Source organism: Balearica regulorum, chromosome 7, assembly GCF_011004875.1.
Source record: "Balearica regulorum gibbericeps isolate bBalReg1 chromosome 7, bBalReg1.pri, whole genome shotgun sequence".
Classification (NCBI taxonomy): Eukaryota; Metazoa; Chordata; class Aves; order Gruiformes; family Gruidae; genus Balearica; species Balearica regulorum.
This window is the reverse complement of record NC_046190.1, coordinates 33911037-33932660: the sequence shown is the minus strand read 5'-3', so window position 1 is coordinate 33932660 and position 21624 is coordinate 33911037.

Sequence of the window (21624 nt, the reverse complement as noted above, 5' to 3'; positions counted from 1 at the left end):
GAGAGCGCTTTTGCAGCCAGAGAGAGGAGTGAGAAGATGTAAGAACATCTGCAGACACCAAGGTCAGTGAAGAAGGAGGGGGAGGAGGTGCTCCAGGCGCCGGAGCAAGATCCCCCTGCAGCCCGTGGTGAAGACCATGGTGAAGCAGGCTGTTCCCCTGCAGCCCATGGAGGGAGGATGAGGGGGTGTAGAGATTCCACCTGCAGCCCGTGGAGGACCCCACGCCGGAGCAGGTGGAGACACCTGAAGGAGGCTGTGACCCCGTGGGAAGCCCGCGCTGGAGCAAGCTCCTGGCAGGACCTGTGGAGCCGTGGAGAGAGGAGCCCACGCCAGGGCAGGTTTGCTGACAGGACTTGTGACCCCGTGGGGGACCCACGCTGGAGCAGTTTGCTCCTGAAGGTCTGCACCCCGTGGAGGAGACTCACGTTGGAGAAGGCCGTGAAGGACTGTCTCCCGTGAGAGGGACTCCATGCTGGAGCGGGGGAACGATGAGAGGAGTCCTCCCCCTGAGGATGAAGAAGCGGCAGAAACACCGCATGATGAACTGACCGTAACCCCCACTCCCCGTCCCCCTGTGCCGCTGGGGGGGGCGGAGGTTGAAGCCGGGAGTGAAGTTGAGCCCGGGAAGATGGGAGGGGTGGGGGGAGGTGTTTTTAAGATTTGGTTTTATTTCTCATTCCTCTACTCTGTTTTGCTTAGTAATAAATAAGATGAATTCCCTCTCTAAGTTCGGTCTGTTTTGCTCATGATGATAATTAGAGAATGATCTCTCCCTGTCCTTATCTCGACCCGTAAGTTTTTTTTCATTGTACCTTTTCTCCCCTGTCTAATGAAAGAGGGGAGTGATAGAGCGGCTCTGGTGGGCACCTGGCCCTCAGCCAGGGTCAACCCACCACAGGGATGAAAGCTGGGCAAATTCAGGCAGGCCCAGAGAGGTAGGCATGGTCTCCAGCACACCACAGTTGGAGGGAAAGTGTACCATTTTTGCATAAGGCAAGAAAATACTTGAATTTGGGGATGGCATTAAGAATTGAGCTGCTTTACTGGTGATCTGAGCATGGCCAGGGAGCTGCTGTCTGAAGGGAGCTGCTGGCCTGCAGAGCAGTGGCCTCTCCTGCCACTGGATGGTAGGGCACCTGTGACATGGAGGGACAATCAAAGCCACTTTTTAGTCATCTTTAACCTTTTTCCTAAGTATTAGGTGTCTTGTCAGTGCAGTACTGATGCACGCAATGTTTGTGCTGTGTTGATGGTTCGGAAGTTACCCATGAAGTTGGTTTTGCACACATCAGGGCACTGACTCAGCCCATTCACAGAAAAATGGTCAAAGATGAAACTAAGTATTTGTGAAATTTGGGAGGAAAAAGCGCCTCACGCCCCTCCCCCTCCCGGCTTTCATCTATCACTGTTTTTAAACCATATAAATGAGTTGTAATGCCAGTCGTTTCAGCAACACAGATGTTTGCAATAAGCATGCAGTTGGGAAGTGTAAAGTAAAGATGAATGTATCATTATTATGCATAAGTAAACTTTTGTGGCCATTTGTCAGATCAAGCTGAATTGCGTCCTGTCTTTCCAGATTACAAATGGCTTGTATTAAAGGAACAGCTTTTTAAGAAGGCTGGGAAAATGTCCTACTCTGATTGCTCATTGTAAATACTTTAGCGCAGAAACTTTGCCCAGTCTCTTCTCTCTCGGCTTTGGAAACAAAAGCTTAGGTAAAAGCGCTATTATTTCCAGTCTGAGACCCTGTTCTGTGAGAGGCTGCCAGATCCTTTTGCTATCAAGGAGAGGTCCTAGCAGCTATCAACTATTGCATCTATGACAAGATGCTCAAGTGATATATAGACGTGTTCCTCCATTTGTTTTTAAGTTGCTCTTAAACACATTTTCTTTGGAGTAATGTTTCAGCCAAACAAGACAGGAAGGTAGGGGGTTTTTTTGCCTTTAAACTAGTGAACATTTTTAAAAGTGAGCTATGCTTCAGTGTTTTTTGGCACACGGAATCCATCTTAATGTGGAGTACATGACAAAAAGTGCCATGCTTTCTATAAAGATCTTAAGGAGAATGACTGAGCCCCAGTACCACGCTGTAAATTAACTATTGTCCTTTGTCAGCATCGAGTGTGCCCCGTCATGTCAAATAACCACAGTTGGCATCCTGTGTATGAGCATGGCCCCATTCATTCCATCCACCCAGCAGTGAATAATTCATATTGCAAGTTTTACCCTGGGCAAAATACACTGACATCAAGAGTCACTAAACTATAGTCATTCATGGAACAAAATAGTTATTCATGCTTTCAATGTGAACCATTAAATCTTGCCAGTTAAATTTAAGAATGAAGCAAATTAATTCATTTAACATCTTCTGAGCTCACAATAACGCTGTTGCACACTTGCTGTGCTTCGCTTTACTTTCCCTCTCTTTTTTTTTTTTCCAAACTGTTTGTACCTGGAAGCTGAAATGCTGTGCAAGCAGGTTTTAGTAAGTCCTTGGGAAAGAAGATAATTCCTAAGTCATGATGCGGCCCCCTCAGCTAACAGAGTTTCTTGCATTACACATTATCAGTTATTAAATGGCAACGTGATTATTGGTAGCATTTAATGCATCTAATCGAGCAACGATTGCTCCTAAACACCCGGACCTGCCTCTCGGCGTGCACCAGGGCAGGGTGCGTTGTTGCCTGCCCGAGGGGCTGTGCCTCTGTCTCCCCTTGCTCCTCCTGCTCTGCCTTGAGTCGGACCTTGCTTCTCCCCTCTGCGGCGGCTGCCCTGCACCTCGGGACAGGGAGAAGAGGTGTGCCTGGGCCAGAGACGGGAGGGAGCAGGCAGGCCCTCGTGCTTTCTGCGAGACCCTGCCTGGCACATTGCTCCCGGGTAATAAATAGATAATGGCACGGTCAGATGGCAGAGAAGCGCATGCAAGAGAGGGGAAGCAGATGAGATAGGAGGGGATTACACGAAAAGTACTGTTATCACCAACTCGGGCTTCTTATTTGTTGTCTCCTTGCAAGAAAGAAAATGGCTCTTGCGTGCTGGTGGTGGCTCTCTGTGGTGCTCACCTCATAACTCCAAGTGTGAGGGATGGTGTGAGCCCTCGCAGATGCCTTCTGTGCTGGCAGGGGTGTCTCAGGGCTGTTGCAAATGTCTGGGCAGGGATTTGTGGGTGTTTTCTCAAAACGCTGTCACTTACAGGAAAAAAATGTTTCTGTTGGAGGTTTATCACAAGACGGTAAACAGGGGAAGTGACTTTTCATCTGCCATGACCAAAAGAGCCGGTGGATGGGTGGTGTTGGTACGGTCCCGCTTAGTCATGTGGTGAGGAGATTGCATTGTTAAACCTCCACACGTGGTGGCTCCATCCTTTCAAAGCCCGGTAACTCCAGAGGTGGGATGGGAGTGGCACCTAATTAGGAGGAGTTAATAATTTACCCTTTTGTGAGTGATGGATGTGCTAACGATATTTGCACTGCAGGCTCTCTCCCGTTTCAGCATAACTGCTTTAACCTGTTGCGTGCTGCCTGTTTCATGGGCGATGGGCGTCTGCAGCCTAACAAAAGGAGCATCTTCTGGTTGTGAAGGGATTGATGTGTGTTCTTTGGCTCTGTGGCTGACAGCCTTTTCTCCCCAGCCTGCAGTAGTCTCTATGCCCACGTGCATCCCCTGGCTATTTTAGCCAGTCTTCAACAGGTATTTCATTTATACTGCACAAGGTCCCTCACATTTTCTGTTTAATTGCTTTGTTTTCTTCCCAGATGTGTTTAAGTTGCTTTGTTTGGAAAACAGTGATGGAAAGATGCAAGAAAAAAAGTATGGTTTACTGCATGCTAGCTATAAGTGAAGCTGTGGCCCTCGTGTAGGGATTCATCTAAGGCAGGTTGGATCCTTTGCTGCCACCACCCATCCTGCCCGATGGTCACTGTCAAGCCTAAAATTTGGTGTAACGTCCTGAGCATCTGACAAGTCCTCTTTGGAGATGATTTCTTTATGGTTTGGCACAAAATAATTAGCTGAAAAGTATTTCTCACATCCTCATGGAAAAATAGATCATATTCCAAAACACCTGCTTCCCTCTTAGAAATCTCGGCTTCTGATCTGTGTAATACAACACCGACGAATCCAGGTTGCTGTTTGTATCGTGATCAGGGATGTACATGCTGTGTTGTTTCAGCCTCTGCTCAAGGCTCGCTCCCTGTGTGTGAGCAAGTGGCACACAGAGAGTCAAGTTTGGTGCTGGACACCACATGGCATGGTCATGCGGAGATGGGACATTACTGTCATAGGCTGCGGTGGCTTCATTGCCTCAGCGTGGTACAACAAAATTGTGCAAAATTAGCCTGTATCAGCCTTTGATCCCCTGGACAGATTGTCTCGCCTTGGTAGAAGTGTGCTTTCAGCTATACGCGCCCTTGTGCCTTGGTGTGAACTACAGCCACGTTTACCGCAAGAATTTAATTGTGCAGGTCCAGGTTATCTAATGAGCATGACTAATCCATCGTGGTTTACTTTGGATCACGGTTCACCCGGAAAAGCTCCCCCAGGGGTTGGAGGCAGCAACGGGATTTGTGTGCCTGGGTCCCTTTCCACCTCTTGTCCCCTGCTGCCGGTGCCTGTCCAGGGGACGTGATGGTCCTTCGGTGCCACCTCCCTGATGCGATTCAGACAGAGGAGCTCTCTAAGGGCTTCCCCAGGTCTACACGAGGCAGCAGCTGCTCGCTGGGCACTCGCCAAATTTTAGTATGCACAGCCTGTTGGCTGTCCATAAACCAAATTGGAACAGAAAACAACTCCCTCTCCACCAGTGATCCAGTTGCAAGGGGGATTATGTGCTTGTATGGGAAATTCTGGGGGAAGCGCAGTTTTGTGGGGATTATCTGAGGGCATGGGCTGTTTATAGTCCTTTCAGGTACTTTTTTTTTTAAGGGTGAGGGGTATATGAGGTGTGGATTATTCTTATTAAAAAAAAAAAGGGAAATTTCTAGGGGAGAGGGTGTCATTTGCATATGTAGTGGGTTGACCCTGGCTGAGGGCCCACCAGAGCCGCTCTATCACTCCCCTCTTTCATTAGACAGGGGAGAAAAGGTACAATGAAAAAAAAAACTTATGGGTCGAGATAAGGACAAGGAGAGATCATTCTCTAATTATCATCACGAGCAAAACAGACCGAACTTAGAGAGGGAATTCATCTTATTTATTACTAAGCAAAACAGAGTAGAGGAATGAGAAAGAAAACCAAATCTTAAAACACCTCCCCCCACCCCTCCCATCTTCCCGGGCTCAACTTCACTCCCGGCTTCAACCTCCGCCCCCCTCCAGCGGCACAGGGGGACGGGGAATGGGGGTTACGGTCAGTTCATCACGTGGTGTTTCTGCCGCTTCTGCATCCTCAGGGGGAGGACTCATCGTTCCCCCGCTCCAGCGTGGGGTCCCTCTCACAGGAGACAGTCCTTCACGGCCTTCTCCAACGTGAGTCTCCTCCACGGGGTGCAGACCTTCAGGAGCAAACTGCTCCAGCGTGGGTCCCCCACGGGGTCACAAGTCCTGCCAGCAAACCTGCTCTGGCGTGGGCTCCTCTCTCCACGGGTCCACAGGTCCTGCCAGGAGCCTGCTCCAGCGCGGGCTTCCCACAGGGCCACAGCCTCCTTCAGGTGCCTCCACCTGCTCCGGCGTGGGGTCCTCCACGGGCTGCAGGTGGGATCTCTACACCCCCTCATCCTTCCTCCATGGGCTGCAGGGGGACAGCCTGCTTCACCATGGTCTTCACCACGGGCTGCAGGGGAATCTTGTTCCGGCGCCTGGAGCACCTCCTGCCCCTCCTTCTGCACTGACCTTGGTGTCTGCAGATGTTCTTACATCTTCTCACTCCTCTCTCTGGCTGAAAAAGCGCTCTCTAACTGTTTTTTCTCTTTCTTAAATATGTTATCACAGAGGCGCTGATTGGCTTGGCCTTGGCCAGCGGCGGGTCTGTCTTGGAGCCGGCTGGCATTGGCTCTATCAGACACAGGGGAAGCTTCTAGCAGCTTCTCACAGAAGCCACCCCTGTAGCTCCGCTGCTACCAAAACCTTGCCACGCAAAACCAACACAGCATATTAGTAAACTGGCTTTCTGACCCTGTTTTCTTGAAATTGCTATGATGTCCCTCCAGAAGTCATGCTGGTAGAGAGAAGAGCCCTCGCCCTCTCCCATGGCAGGCTCTGCTTCAGCCCCGGGAGGCTGAGGGACTGCTGGGGCTGGCAAAGAAAGGGCCACCTGCGGCGGTTCTCTCTACCCAGACGGGCCTCTTTGGTTTGCTCTCAATTTGTTTATACCTTAATCCTCTGGCAGTTTCAGGACCAAATAATTTATTTCTGATTGTTGGTGATTTTTTTTAACCTGGCAGAAGTAGTCGGTGAATAAACATTAAAGCTAGACAAATTCAGGCTCAGAAGGCAGCGCGCATTTTTCACAGTGGGCATAGTTAACCATCAGAGCAACTTCTGTAGGGATTCAGTGGATTTTCTATCACTTGAAGGCTTTAAATTGAGCCTGCATGTAATATAATATGTTTTAAGCAGAACTTGCAGACTTGATTCAGAGTTGCCTGGGTGAGATTTTTTGGTCTGTTTTGTGCAGCTGGACAGAGCAGATGGTCAGAAAAGCTATGAAAGTAACTCCCCCTAAGAGATCTGTGTTTAAATAAGCAAACAAACAAACCCCTTGAAAATGATATCCACACATACAAATGGATGAAAATTACAAGTCCTTAGCAATACTGGAAAAGGAAATGTTTATGTCTCCTGTAACTGACTGGTTTTGGTACTCCAGACACGGGGTAATTTGCAGGAAAGCATGGCAAGCAGCTCACGCTGAGAAGGAGAGGGTTAAGAGGTGGCATTTGTTGGGGGCATGACCCCCACACCCTGCAGCACCCATGGTGCTGAAAGGAGCAGACCCTGGGTGCTGTATCCCTGCTCCCTGACTTTTGGCATCCCACCCACGCCCGAGTGAGGTGCTTCGGGTCTCTGAGCACCCAGCGCCTGGAGGGGTGCGGAGCAAGGCTGTCCCAACTAGGCAGGACAGGGGGAGGCCGAGCTCCTCTTTAAACCCAGCTCCCAACCTGGATCAGTCTGTACAGCCCTCTGAGCGCTTGGATCAGGCCCCTCTCCCCACACAGCCAACATCAGAAGGCACCAGCCCTCCCGGAGAATGTCAATGAACAGTTGGAGCTCTTCATTAGAGAGAACCTAATTAGACGTTTATTATTTATGTGATTTTACATTAATGGCCTGGCAACAAGATTTATTTCTCAACTTATTTGTTTCACAATGTGGTTTCTTCAGCAATCAATTGATATTTTGTTAGCTTAATAACTATCTTGTTAAAATTAAATTAAATGCTACTCTGATTTAACTGTATTAAAATAAATGTTGTCATTGCTAATGAAATGCAAATAACTATTTAAATTGTGGCAGTGCTTCATTGAGTTACCACCATTGGGTGGAAGGTTGTTGAAGAACGTGCCGATGAGTCGGAGGATGGCAGGGGATGCTGAGAGCTGGGACCCCCAGCCGGCACCAGCGAGGTGAACCGGAGCTTCGCTCTGTTTCTGGCAGGTCCTGGTCGATAACTGCAACAGTGTGTGAAAGCAAAGTTTCTCTGCTTAAATAGGAAATCTGCTCTTTAACTTTCACTCTCTGATATGCCTACTCAGCTAGAAATGAAAACTGAGTCTGGCTGTGAGCATCTAAGAGCAGATGTGGGTCTGTGGCTGGATAGAGGTTTTACAGACAATGAGTTAAAATGAGGGACCCCCAAGCTTTCCTTGCAGTGTGGGAAAAAGCCTGACAGAAGAATGGTCCCCATGCTTCTTCCTTTCCTGGCACCGTGGGGTCCCACACGCGGAGGCCTGAGCCCCCCACCTCGGCAGATGCGGATGGAGGCAGGGATAGCAAGATGACTCCTCTGCAGGTGCCTGCCGTGCAAATGCCTCTCCCTCCCACCTCCCCACCATGCCCCGTTCCTCTACCAGGTAGCAAGCACAGATGTGGAAACAGTCTTCACTGAGTTTGGGCTGGAAATAAGGATTCACAAGCGGACAAGCAGCTCATTTGCCATGAACTTCTGCTGCTCCTTAGGTCCGAGGAGGAATCCCTGGGTGCGGGCCGTGGGTTACCAAACACCAGCAAACTCAGCTGGTTCAGCGAATCAGGCAGGGGTAAGAGAGGGCTGTGGATCTCCACAGATCTTTCCATCTCTGTAGATGGAAAGAGCAATGTCCATACAAAAGTCAAAATGCGTTACTGATATGGATGCCTACATGAAATAGCAGAAACAGCAGCTGGAGTCATCAGGAAAAAAGTCCTGATGTGTTGCCAATGCTTTGTGCTGAAACTACGCAACCTGAAATACGTGGTGCATAGGGTTGATCCAGCTTCCTTTGTAGTCAGCGCTGACACCGCTTGGACTGCAGCAGGAGCCGGGGCAGGGCTGCCCTTGTGAGAGAGGGAGACAAGGCGAATGCAAAGCTCGCCCTCCGTAAGTAGGGTCAGGCGTAGATCTCTGCATTCAGAGGGGTATATGCATTTCCCAAAACAACCCAGAAAATGAAGACGTGGTGCTGCACAAGCAACTGGTTTTGTCTTTTTTTTGGTCTTTTTTTCTTTTTTTTATGAGCAGATAAATTGTTTATTTGTATCCTTAGTGGCCAAATTTGTACACGCAAGTCCTTGTTACTGAATTAGAAGTACCACAAGAACAGTAGCGTGCACAAAGTTGGAGTGATGCCTACAGAGAAATCCTTGCAATAACTAACTGCAAAAATGATCAATCACAGGGTGAGTTCCCAGTCCTTCTCCAAAAGCATGAGCACATCCAGGCGCTTAATATTCACACAAACTGTTAACCACCAATGGTGCAGCAAAGAACAAACTCCTAACAGAAACTGTGCTGCAGTTTGTAACACTTGTATTTTTGCCCACGTGTATCACCAGTTATCAACAAAAGTGCAAGGAGCACATGTGTGTGCTATAGGGAGAAGTTATTCAAGATGAAGTACAGTACTGGATCCACAATCCAGATGCAGGCATTTCATCACATGTGTGTGACTGTTTTTGGATTTTTGCATTTCCAGATATAATGATGCAACAGATCTAAGCCTGGGTGATATAATAGGATGAGGAATCAGGAGAAAAAAAAAAAAAAAGGAGTGAAGTTCAGCTCAGTGTAAAATGTCCAAAGATTTAAACTTCGTGTGTTTTTTAATAAAGTTAGATGAACAACATATGATGCTTTGTGCTATATTAATCTTCCAGCGCTTGATGCTTCATGTGATTTTTCCAACAGCTTTCATTTATTGAATTTCCTGAGATTTTCAGTTAAAAGCAAGGAAGATTATGAAACATCCCCTTTTTAATTCTAATTTAATTGCATACAATTAGCTAAATACATCATTTGCTACCAGTTCAGTTAATACATTGTTAAATATTATTTTTACAATAGTGTGCCAAATGACATATTAATAATATTTGGTGTCATCAGCACTAGATTACAAAAATATTTGCATACTGCTTATTAGGATGTGATATGATGCGTTTCTGCATTGGTTGACTATGTAGGTGACTAAGGATTATGAAATAGTTCTCAACCCATATCCTGGGTTTTAAAGCTTCCAGATTTGTTTGTTTATTTTAAAAAAGAATTAAAGTCAAGTTCCTGACACTGTTTTTGTGGCATGGTTTTTAAAGTGCATTCAGCCTTATTCCTGCTCAGACTATGCTTTCGTAGTTATACTTAGCCTGCCTCAATTCCCTTAAGTCTAGTTTCCTTATTCTTCTCTATTTTTTAGTCTGCCGAGAATGATGAGGGGAAAATTGATCCTGCCTTGGGGATGGGTGACCAGAGTAAATGACCTCTGTGGGGCCTATTTTCCTTCGATCCTGCATAGTCTGGAGCTGTCCTGCATCCAGCCAGCTTGTGGTGGGGTCAAGGCAAACCAGTGTCCGTGCTTGGCTGCAGCTTCTGTACTGCAAAAAAGAGAGCAGCGTGGCTCCAGCCACCACTCAGTGTTTTTCGAACTGTTGTGCTGGTGAGACAGGGAGATGCAGTGCTCCCTCCTGGGTCAGATGTCCTCCTTACTGCTGCTGCCCTGGGGGAAGCAGTACTGGGTTGATTCCCCAGCCTTCAAGCTTCTTGTTCAGGCCTGGGATGCTGGCTGCTTCCCAGCTGGAGGGGGCTGCCGTGGTGCCTGACTGCGCCGAACGGCCTCTGCTAAAGGGGCTGGGACATACGGCATTTGACAGTAACGCAACGGGCTGCAATTGCAGAAAAATTGAAGGTGTTGCCTGATGTTGTGCAGCACAGTGAACCAGTGGCAGCTTGTGCCGAGGTGTGCCAGCCAGCGGCGTGCCGGAAATGTCAAGGTAACGCAAGAGGGACTTGAGGTGCCAGATTTCATCCTGGGTTCAAAACTTGTCTCTCCTAACCCTAGGGACGGCTCACTCCAGGGCTTTGGTCTGGCCCAAAAGTGATGACAGGAAGCATCTGCGAACTTGAAATGACATTTGGCTTTCCAGGGCCACCCAGTATTTGGGCTTGCCTTTCCAGGGCTACAAGTACTTCCAGGTGTTTGGGGCAGAGCCATATGTAAAAACATCCTTTTCAAGAGCAATAGCGCTCTGCCACTTGTGCTGTCTACAACATGGAAGCAACGACAAACAGGAAAATTTAGGGATGAGGGTCAGATAGAAATATAGGTTCTAGCGACTGATTGGAAACATCAAAGATTGATGATTAATTTAGAAAAACGAAAGTGAGATGTTACTTTTAGTTGTGGTGTTAAGGTCTGGGCTGATTGGCCTGGAGGCTGGAGCTCCTAGGTGTGCCGAGCAGATACCACAGCTGCAGCGAAGCAGTAGCACTTGGTATTTATTCAATACTCTGACATTTATGATTTGCTCTGAAAATAAATACAAGTAGCAGCAACTCAAGAAATGCACAAGCTCTACCCCAGAGCTGCCTTCACTCTTCTCAGGGATCACCTCTGGCAAGAGGGGAGTTTAATCTAGGCTTTTCTTGAAGTTCTTGCCTGGATATTTGTATCTGCACTGGTGGTAACCCCAGGCAGGCAGAGAAGCTGCAAAGGCTGTTTGACGGCTGTGGGGTGTAATGATGAGCTCATGGAGAAAGAACAATTGCTTTGGCTTTTATTGTGTCCTTCTGGATTTTTGTTCAAAAGTAAAATTCCAGGATACTGGTGGAGGGTTTCGTTATTTCTTTCCTTCTTTCTTTCTCTTAGCGTCCTGAGACAAAAGTGTTTAACAACAGACCTTAATGGAGTGGAAAGTAAGTAACAGCAAAGAGCGAGCAGAGAGGGGTGAAGTGAACATGAACTAGTTTCCGCAGCCTTTGACAGCTCATCTGGTGGGAATAATGAGTAATTTATGTAGCATTCCCCACTTCAGATTATCGAGTGGCTAGACTGAAGCTGGGAAACACTCCAGGTCCAAATCAGATACAACAAAGGGGATATTTGTAGTCCTTTGTGTATTCCTTTATTGTATTCATTTTTATTAATTTCCTGATATTGAGAGTATTTGGAGTGGGGAAGACAGGGTTTCACATCCCACACTGTCGTTGTGGTAGTCGTTCAGGGTGCTGGGGTCAGCGCTGTCGGCTTCAGATGAGATGCCCATGCAGGGTACTCAGCCCGGCCCTGCCATGTAATCCGTCACGTCCTTCAGCCCACCGCTGATTGGTGAGGTGAAACTGAAGAAAGTATTTAGTTTACTAGTTCAGTAAGTTTACTGGTTTACCAGTAGGGAAGGGGCACTGTGAAGTACCACCAAATCATTTGCTGGTCTACAAGCAAGTCAGTCTGCTTCTCAGGTCTAGACTGACACTCAGCTGGTTCTGGCTTGTCCCAAAAATTGGGCTACCAGAGGACGGCCGCCGCCTCAGCAGAAAGCACCGTGAGGGCAACACTGCAGTCCCTTTCTCTGGAGTCTCAGCCCGTACGGCAGCTCCTCCCCAGCTGTGTGTCTGGAAAACAGCCTGAACTTGTAGCCTGGTGGCCATATGCGCAGTCCCAGTCTCACCTGTGTGGTCAGCATCCCTGTGGGGGGCTCGTGCTGCCCTAGGGAAGGATGAAGGTCAGAGAAGCGCTTGGGCAGGGGTATGGCTTCTCCCAGCTGGCCAGGGCGTGCTGAAGACAAGTTCTCACTTTGGGACAGTTCAGGGAAAGGCAATTAAACCTCAGTAAATTCAGAAAGCAGTATTTTCCTTAAAAAGCCCCAGAAAGATGCTGAGGGAGAGGGTGGTCCAGATGACTGGAAATGCCGACCCCATCAGCTGCTGCCTCTGACCTGGTTGTCCCAGCCCCATCCCTGCCCCGGCACAGCTCTTCTATCTAACGGAGATGCTTAGGTGGGGCGAGACGATGCTCTGGGGTCTGAAGGTGCCAGGGGAGCCGGGGTGACCTGCTTGGACACCTGTGCCCGCCTGCATCCTGCCTGCTCTGCTCACCCTCTGGGAGGGTTGGTGCGGCTGGGTGTCGGTGGGGAGAAGCTGCAGGACAGGTGGCCACCTTTGGCTTCTTCAGAGAGCGTGTGAAGAAGGGCTCTGTGATGGAGAGCAGCCAGGGGCCCAGGGATACTCTGTGCAGAGCTTTACATCGACTGCGAGCTTTTGGGCTGGTTTTTTGGTAACATTTGTAATTACTCCACGAATTACGAGTGTCCTTTTGTGCATTTGCCTGAAGAGAAATGATACACAGTAGACTGAGAAATGTCTCCTGTTCTACAAAGATGAACAAAAAGAACCAGCAAAATCCAAAGAAACCCCTAAGAGGCCTTTTTCTACTGCAATTCCAGTATAAGGGGTTAGGAGAGCTTTTGGTAGAGGGGGAAAAAAGGAATTTCAGCTTGCAATATATTTTGCCTGTTTTGCTGCTAACGAAATCACATGCTACCCATAACACTTAGGGGCATATTACTTTACAGATTGCAAATAACCTTTTTGGGTAACTCTTAAACAAATTTAAATATGTCCTAATTACATTTATTTGCAGCAGCTAAGATGACTGGAAGTAATGTTACTTTTCCATCGGAAATCTTTATAGCCAATTTAACATTTCCATTAGTTTCCAAACATGTATGTCCTTGAAAAAAACATACACCAACAATTCTTCTGAGCCTGATGCTCTCCAACCGCAATCCTTTTACACCATTGCATCTGTCTTTTGCAGACAGCATTGCTCACTCTGGTTTTATACCAGTGCGGCTAGAAATAGAATTAGGTCTTCTACCTCCAGTTAACATTATACGGCGTTAATCCTCTTTGGCAGAGGCAGCAGCCAGCTCGCTGCCAGCTGTTGGCAGGTCACTGCGAAGCACTGGAGTTGATGTCAGTTTTAGAATTTGCGCACAGTGTTTAATGGAGAAGTATTATAAATTTCTTTAAAATGAGTGATCGCACTTAAAATTTAAGGCAGCTGTTAGAATGGGCCCTCTGTACTCCCATGAGTATTTGGTGGCTGCTAAGGGAGGAAACTGAAAATGAATCATCCATTTTTTCCATTCTCATGCCAATTTACTGTATTAGCATCTCAGTTTGTCTGTAAAACAGACAAATTACTCACCTGGACACTCCGCCACAGAGCATCGAGGCGTATCTAATATTCCATGACAGTAATGTTATAATTGTAGCAACCTCCATCAACAGGGCTGAAAGTGTTCAAAGGAGTAATCGTTATTCTAATTTTATAAGTGGGGCAAATGAAGCAGAGAACTGCGGTGACCTGTCAGAGGGGACGAGTGGCAGAAGTTGGGCTTCCTGACGCTCCCTGCCTCTCCCTCAGGGCATCAGGTACAAATTCAGGACAAGCAGTAGGGATGCTGCCGTAAGACAGGAGCCTTCATGTACATCTTGAAAAACTATGGGTCTGTACGCAGCATACAGCTTTAGGATATCGGCTTGCCTGTGCCAGGGGTAGCTCCTGCAGAGCCTTCTTGGGGGATGCAGTTGAGATCAACCATGTTCTCCTTGCAGGATCGGGGCTGGTTCTGTGTTGTTGTAAAAAGAGAAATATCCATAGTTCTCCTCTCTAGTATTTGATATTAAGAATTTCATAATGCAGTTGCTTATGTACTCTTCCTTCCCTTGTTCTCCTTGTATTGCTATAAATCTACATTTTCCTCTCCTTTTAAGCAAAAGGCTAGTATTTCTTTCCATCCCACACAAACTAAACCTAGAAACCTGCAGTTAGCTTAAACACCACTAACAAAACCTCTATGTTTTGTGAAGAGTTGGAGGCAAGATGATGTAAAGTGACTCATGGTTTACATACAAGTGTATCAAAGCCAAACTAGCCTTTGGATAGCTATGGATAATTCTTTCCGTCCCATAAAAGACTGGTAGTTCATACTGTTTTTCATATTTTAGTTGCGGGGATTTCATACCGATTATGGTATTTATTTAAAATAACAAGCTATGTGAGTCCGTCCAATTCCCAAGAACCCCATTGCCACTGTTCATTACGAGCTACGATTAGTGACAGGATTACATTGTTAATGTCTGCAGGTATTCTGAATATTAGACCTGTCTCTTGTGTGCAGTTCTCCCTTCTGGTTACCTGGGAGTTGTCTGCCTGTATTCCCTCACCTCAAATCTTTACCAACCAGAAATTATACACTTGTAAAACAGGCATGCTGTTCTGTTACAGTGAATCAATGGCTTGGCTCTCAGTCCTCTTTTTGTGTGTTATTAAAAATAAAAGTTTTTCTACATACAGCATGAGTGCTCTTGCTGATTAAAAGTTTGTGTTAGATTTTGAACTGAATCCTCAGTACAAGGGTGAAGGTTAAGTTTGCTGATGGCTTGTATCTCCACGGTATATTTTTTGAAGCTGGAGGTGAGAGAGGAGGACACTGTGATGGGTCTTGATATCCATCTAGAAGAGGATTGGGTGATGGACTAGATTTTGGTTCCCATTTGGTTTCCAGAAGACTGAGTCTTATTTGCTAGTACAAGCCAGTGTTAGCTTAGACCATGTTCAGGTGCTCAGTTGAATTTTTGGCCAACTTGTGATGTAGATCTACTGTTCTGATTTATCTGTAACATCCCTAGAATATAAGTTAATTTTCCCATTAGCCTGTACTTTCATTTTAAAAAGCCAAAACTTGTCTCCAGTTTCAAATTCTACAAGAATAAGCCAGCAATACCCAGGTTTGCTGTGGCTCCTTGAAAATTTAGGACAGCCTACAACCACACAACGGGCACAGATGCTGTTTTAAAACAGCAAGGAGTTGTGGTCCCAGAGATTCAGTATGTTAATTCAGACTAGAAATGCTTTGGGGTTTTAGCTGTCAGATGCATATATCCTAGCACGGAGAGGTTACCTTTCCTCTGCATGCAGTCTTCAGAAATTGTGCGCTGCCGTGTACGTACCTGCACGGTGCGGGGTGTGTGTGGGTGGAAAGGGCTCTTGGTGGAGCCCTGTAAATCTGGTTTTGGAGTAGAGTAACAAGGAGGGTGGCACTTGCCATGCTCATAGTACAGTACTCAAAGGACAGGTTCAAGCTGTGGCTGTCACCAGTATTTACTTCCATGGGAAACCAAACTGCAGATAACATAAACAGGACACTTGCAAATTTTCATCCCCGTGTCATTGTAAGAAGAACAAGGCAGCCTGAGTCGAAGTGGAGAGAAGCCCTCATTCTGAGTCCCATATTAACATGGTTTTCATTTCTTTCTTTCTAAGTTGACCAAAGTGAAACCAATCTGCCTCAAATTTCATAGTCAAGATTTTGTGCCAAGATTATATATAAAGTGGGTCAGCTATTCAGAGCCAGTAATTTATGTGAATATGGGATTTGTACTGATTTGTTGTTATCTAAAATGACTAATGTTTCATAAAAACAAATTTCTGCTTGTGGATTGCTCCGAGAATGGCAACTACTGTGTTTGCACCAGTGTGTCACGCTCTGGGGCTGCTCGTGAGTGACTGATCACTTCACCCAGGCAGGCCTGTCCCCCTCCTTGGGCACTGGTGGTCCAAGTGGGAAAAGGTAGGGCAGCCCTTGAAACACTCTAGGAAAGACTGGGAGTCAGTTCTGGACTGAAGGAAGAGCTATACCAGCTGGATTAAAATGTTTTTAGGACATCTAATGTTGTTTGGAAAAAAAACCCCCCACCAACCTTTTTAATAGATATTTGCAACCATAAAGCTTGCTGAAGCTTTCTTGGGGCAGGAAACAGCTGATCATCAAGCTTGTACACACATTGAACTAATCAGTGTAATAATGACGGGCATAATGGGTACATTGAATTAATTGTTAATACCTCACCTAGATAAAAGTTGCCATAGCTTTGGTCATCTTGCATGCCCTTGGCATTGGGCTGGGACCTGAGCAGGAGCCCACCAAGCATGGGACTGTGGGGAACATCCCCTGCCATGGTTCCCACCCATGTGTGGTCCATCGTCTCTCCCTTCCTTTGCCCATGCCTTTCTGCCCTGGCAGCACAGCCCTCTGCTCCAGGACGGGCTGTGGGGCGAAGGCATCTCCCTGTGGAGGGGATGGGTCGCCTGCAGCCCCTGTTTTAGAGGTACCCTTACAGGCTGGGATGGTATCCAGCAGACCCCAATACGCGGGCTGTGGCAGAGCATCAAGAAGCAGATGGGTGCACACTAAAAGCAAAGGGCCATTTGGCACGTAGTCGTTAGCCATTGCCGAGTGCATTAGTCCTCTTATGCTTTTCAGAAAGTCATCGTTTTATAACAGAAAATTGCTATTTTGTTCCAAGTAGACTTAATTTCTATAATAAGAATAAAACCCCTTAATTAGCGTTAGGAAGAAGCAGAGTATCATGTGCCTAATAGGAAGGGCAGTAGCTGCTAAGCTCACAGAAGGGGACGGGATGGGGAAGAGATGCCGGGGCCGGCTGTGGCGTGGTGCAGAGTATGGCCCTGCACCGGGGCGGCTGCATGGGCGCCCCGCAGCCCAAGGGCTTTGTGGCCGGACAGTTGCTGCCCTGGAGATGGCATGGGTGGGGGAGAGGCATGCTCAGCCTCTTTGGGCAGCAGTGCTTTCACCTTCATGTGCTGAAATCCCTGCGCCCTACCAGCCTGCCCTGCGCCTCAGCCTTTGGCCGCTGTTCCAGAGGACTCTGCTTTTTGCCAGTGGACTGTGGTGGATATTGTGCAGATTTGACTCTGAAAAAGGCATTTTTATCATTTATGTTCAGTTTGTATGATTTGGGGATTGGCTTAGCTACTGATACTACCTTTATTGCTGGCGTCCTGTTGCAAGTGACCACCGGTAGCACGTCATTTGTTGTGTCTCCTCTTCTAGTGCACCAGTTCTAGTTAATTAAATGACACTTTCATGCTTTTGGTGAAGTCCTCTAATTAATGTATAACTCAAGCTGCGGTCAGATGGGGTGGGCTGTCTCTGGTAAAGCAGGTCGTGTTTCAGAGAACACACAGAAGCCCCCGAGGGGGACGTGAGCAGTGGGGGGAGTGTGAACTGCTCAGGTGCATGGGACAGGGGCTGAGAACGTGCTGCACCAATTCATTATCAGCCATCACCACCTAGTGGCAAAAGGGCTCCGTCTGGATTCATCTGCCAACTTACGTGTCTCTTTCAAGGTTTTTTCCCTTAAAACCTGAATTTTCAGACAGCGTTCACGTTTGCAGGGTTGATGCTGGACTCACGCCAGCTTTTATGACACCGTAAAATTTCCTTCCTTGCAGGGAACCACACTTCTGCTTCATGCAAACTGACATCTGAACTGACTTGTACACGTTGCTTCTTAAACACCTTGACTGTGTACAGGGATAAAATGGAAGTGTTTTAGCTTTGGCCAGGAGGTAAACAGACCTTTTACACCACCCAGACTCACATGTAATATAACCCCAATCCTGCAATCCAAGGAGATGGGGATCTGTGACGTAGGTTTTTATCTACTTACAACAAAAGGAATAGAAGTCCCTGTCCCTAAAATAAAAAATGATCTGGTTCTTGTAAGTCCTTTAATGGCATACCCTAGAAAACAGGGATAGGAATATACTATACAGGGTGGAGGTGGGATGGGCACCTCCACTTCCTTGTTAACAAATGGTTAACAAAACTATGAAGTTACTGAAGCCCACCAAAAGAATAGATGAGAATAGAAACTACATTGCTGTCCTGGTCCCTTCCTTAGCACGTGACCTGGTAATCTGTTTCGACTGCATCAGTTGCATCTTCCTTTTCATTCTCCCCACCTTGGCTTTTGGAAACTTAGACTTCTGCCTGTCCCCTGGCAAATGGCCCTCCTGATTCACTCTGACCGAGGTTTTTACCTGTTGTCCTCAGCTGCCCCCCCTCAGAGGGGGGAGTCTGCAGGTGAAATCCAGGTAACGTCTGGTAGCAACATTTTCTTCAGGTGGAGAAAGATTCTGCAGTAAAATTTGTTTCTGGCAGTTCAGTGTGCTCACCATGGCAGTTAAATTAACTGACAAAGGAGTTACAGCTCCTTCATTATAGTTGTGATTATGCTTTTAATTTCATGATTTGCTAATGAGTAAAATGTTTGGTACCCTTAAGAGTACATCGGCAGAGTGTTTGCTGGCAGAGCGGGCTCCCTCTGCCCTTTCTCTGAACCAGCTGGCTCCCAGTGTGGCAGAAAATACTTCCTTTGCTTCCAGGGGAACAGAGAAGGGCAGGATGAGCTTCTGTATGCTCACAAACTGCCCTTTGACATGGTCCCTCAGAGCCTTTAAACCCTATTTTCAAAGCTGCTGTGTAAAATAGAGTTTTTCAGCATATCCCCATGCCTCCCATTACCCCAAATCTTTGGTAGGGTTGGTGGAGAGCCTAAGCAGGCTTGGGAAGTGCAAAGCCATGCTGGCAGCCACAGGTGCACTGAAGAGCCGGAGAGTCATGGCTCTTGGCACAGAAACGGGTTCAGTTCCTATAAAGCCGAATTGCTTCAGCTGCCGTCACCAGGCTTGGGGTGATCCATCCCTCGGTACCTCAGGCTAATCCCCACGAAGGGCCTCTGCCTGGGGGTGGCCCCAGCGTAGCTTGGCATGAACACCACGTCATACCCTGGCGGCATGCAAACCCAGTGACTTTCACGTGCTCCTCTTAGCAGGTGCTTGCACAAAGCTTCAGAGGGTGGGATAATTAAACTGTCTCATTTTTAAGAGGTCACTGCTGTGCTCTGGACCTCGGGATGGTGGGTAGGCCAAGCAGGCTGACACAGAAACAATTAAAGGCTCACTGGTGGGTGAGTTTCTTAGCATAAGCCTCATGGATTTGGGGTGATGCTGGTCCACAATAAAACATTTTAGTTTTTCTGGCTGTTTTTTCTTCCTTGTGAGAAAAGTTTAAAAAATATCTTCTGAGCCTACTATTTTCTGCAACAGGGAAAAACTTCTGAAAATTTGTTTCAGATTAATGTGTTCTGTGACACGAAAAGTGATTTTCAGTGGAAAGTGTATACAATTCATGGACTAGCTTGTTGGTAAGCTTTTGAAAAGTTTCTTTCAGAGTATCTATCTAATAGCGATACAATCTTAATGAAGAGCAAAATCAGAACAAAAGCAATCTTCTTTCAGTCATTTTCTTGACCCTATCCTAGTGCGCACACCTGAGCTGTAGTTTGCATGTATGTGTGTGTGTGCATTTAGTTTGCATGTATGCGTGTTGTTCAAATGACCAATGTTCAGCCTCCCTTCCCTTACAAAAAACTGGGACGATGCTGGCTGGTGGGAGATCAGAAATCTCTTTGGGAGTGGAGCTCTGTGACACCTGCCCGAGCTGTACTTCAGCAAAGGGCAATTACCGTATGTATAATATTCTTGTGAAAATACATCTGAAGCGTAGGACACTTGGCCAAGGTTCCCCTCATTCTCCAGCTGAGGGGCTGCAGATGTCTTCTCAGAAACACGCACCTTCGACCTTTCCTTGTTGGTCCACCATCCGTTTGCAAACAGGCATGAGAAGCATGAATGGTGACAGGCGGGCTTGCCACCTGGGCGGTGTAAAGCTGGCGGAACAAGTGGGGTGCCGTGCCAGGAGCAAAACCCTGAGCAGCCATCTGGTCCAGAGGAGCAGCTGCAGCGGGGAGCACCGGAGCACCACCTCTGCACACTTGTAAAAGACAGGGCTGTCTTTACTGCAGCACGGCCAGCCCATATGCGTGGCTTTCAGTTATTCAGGTAAAGCCAAACACATACCTGTGTGCTGTAAGGTTGGGATCTCTTATGCTGTGCACAGCTGTATATTCACACAACACCTTTTGTCTATATGGCCCAAATGTGCATTTAATCTAACCAGAAGACCATTTCCTGGCCCTCTGCTCCCCAGACTGGTTTAAAAGTACTTGTAGGTATAGTCATGACTGGAGCAGACAGGTGAGCTTTGCCGTGGTGTGGGAAAACGCCAATATTGTGCATGTGCAGTGTAATAAGTAATGCTCCGTCTCCTCTGCCCACCTGGTGAGGGGCAAAGGAAGCAGCCGTGCTGCGCACAGTGGGATGATCTGCCCTAATCTGCAGCAATTGCCACCGGTCCGCCAAACAAAGTGTTTTGCAAGTGTCTGATGTGATGCAGTGAATTACCAGGCTGAGGCCCAGGAAAGGTGCTTGCTGCATAAGAGAAGTTGTTGAAGGTACTGAGTTGGCAGAAAAGATGGGGAGGGAGCTTGGGAAGCAGATAGAAAAATCAGCAGGGTAACGTAAAGGAAAGCATTGCTGTGGGACCCGGCTGATGGGCAGCCAGGGTAGAGTCTGGGCAGAGCTGCTGGCCCCCGGCCACCGAGCAGGGACGGGAGAGAGCAACTACTGAATGCACACAGAAATCCCCCCTCTCACCCTGCTGACAAGCCCCCCCTTAGCACGATTCCCCATTGTAAGCCAATTAAACTATGGTTTGAACAAATACCATGGGCAGAATTTGGGGAATTTCTTGCAAGCCCTGGTCCTTAAGTCTTTTACTTTGAAATTAGTAATTAGGCTTCAAAACAAGTGTCTAAAGTGTGATTTAAGGACTGAATGTTTCAGGCCATATATATTCTGATGTGCTGTAGGTCAAAGCCTCTAAGAAACAGCAGGCAGTAACATGTCCCCCATCCTTTCATTGCTACCTTATGCCTAACTCTGGCTTTCCCTCGTCTCACACCAGCAGAGAGTAAATTCCTCTGACCCATCACATTTATCTTTGAAAGTGACTTCTCAAGCAAGCAGAGGATCTCTCCTCCTCTTTCTTTCTCTCCCTCAGCTCAGAAGAGCCTCTTCCTGTTTCATAATATTATAATGAACCCAAAATCTGTTTTATCTATTTTTCCACCATTTTATGAAAAATTTGAGACAACTTTTACCTGCCTGCAGCACGCGATGCCAGGACAGAGACAGCGAGGGGGAAGAGGCTTGTCAAGCCAATGACTGCATTTAACTTATGTTGCTTGTTTCTCGCTCTCCTTGGAGAGACGTACAAATGAAAATTCAAGAGACCAGAATAAAAGCGTGACTAGATAAAGGGTGGCATTAGCAACAAAACGGGAAAGGACATTTTGTTCGTGTCACAACAGGATCTATTTTTAAGAGCTTGTTGTATGTTTCATGTCATAAAATCACTTCTGGGATTATTTTTTACTAAAAA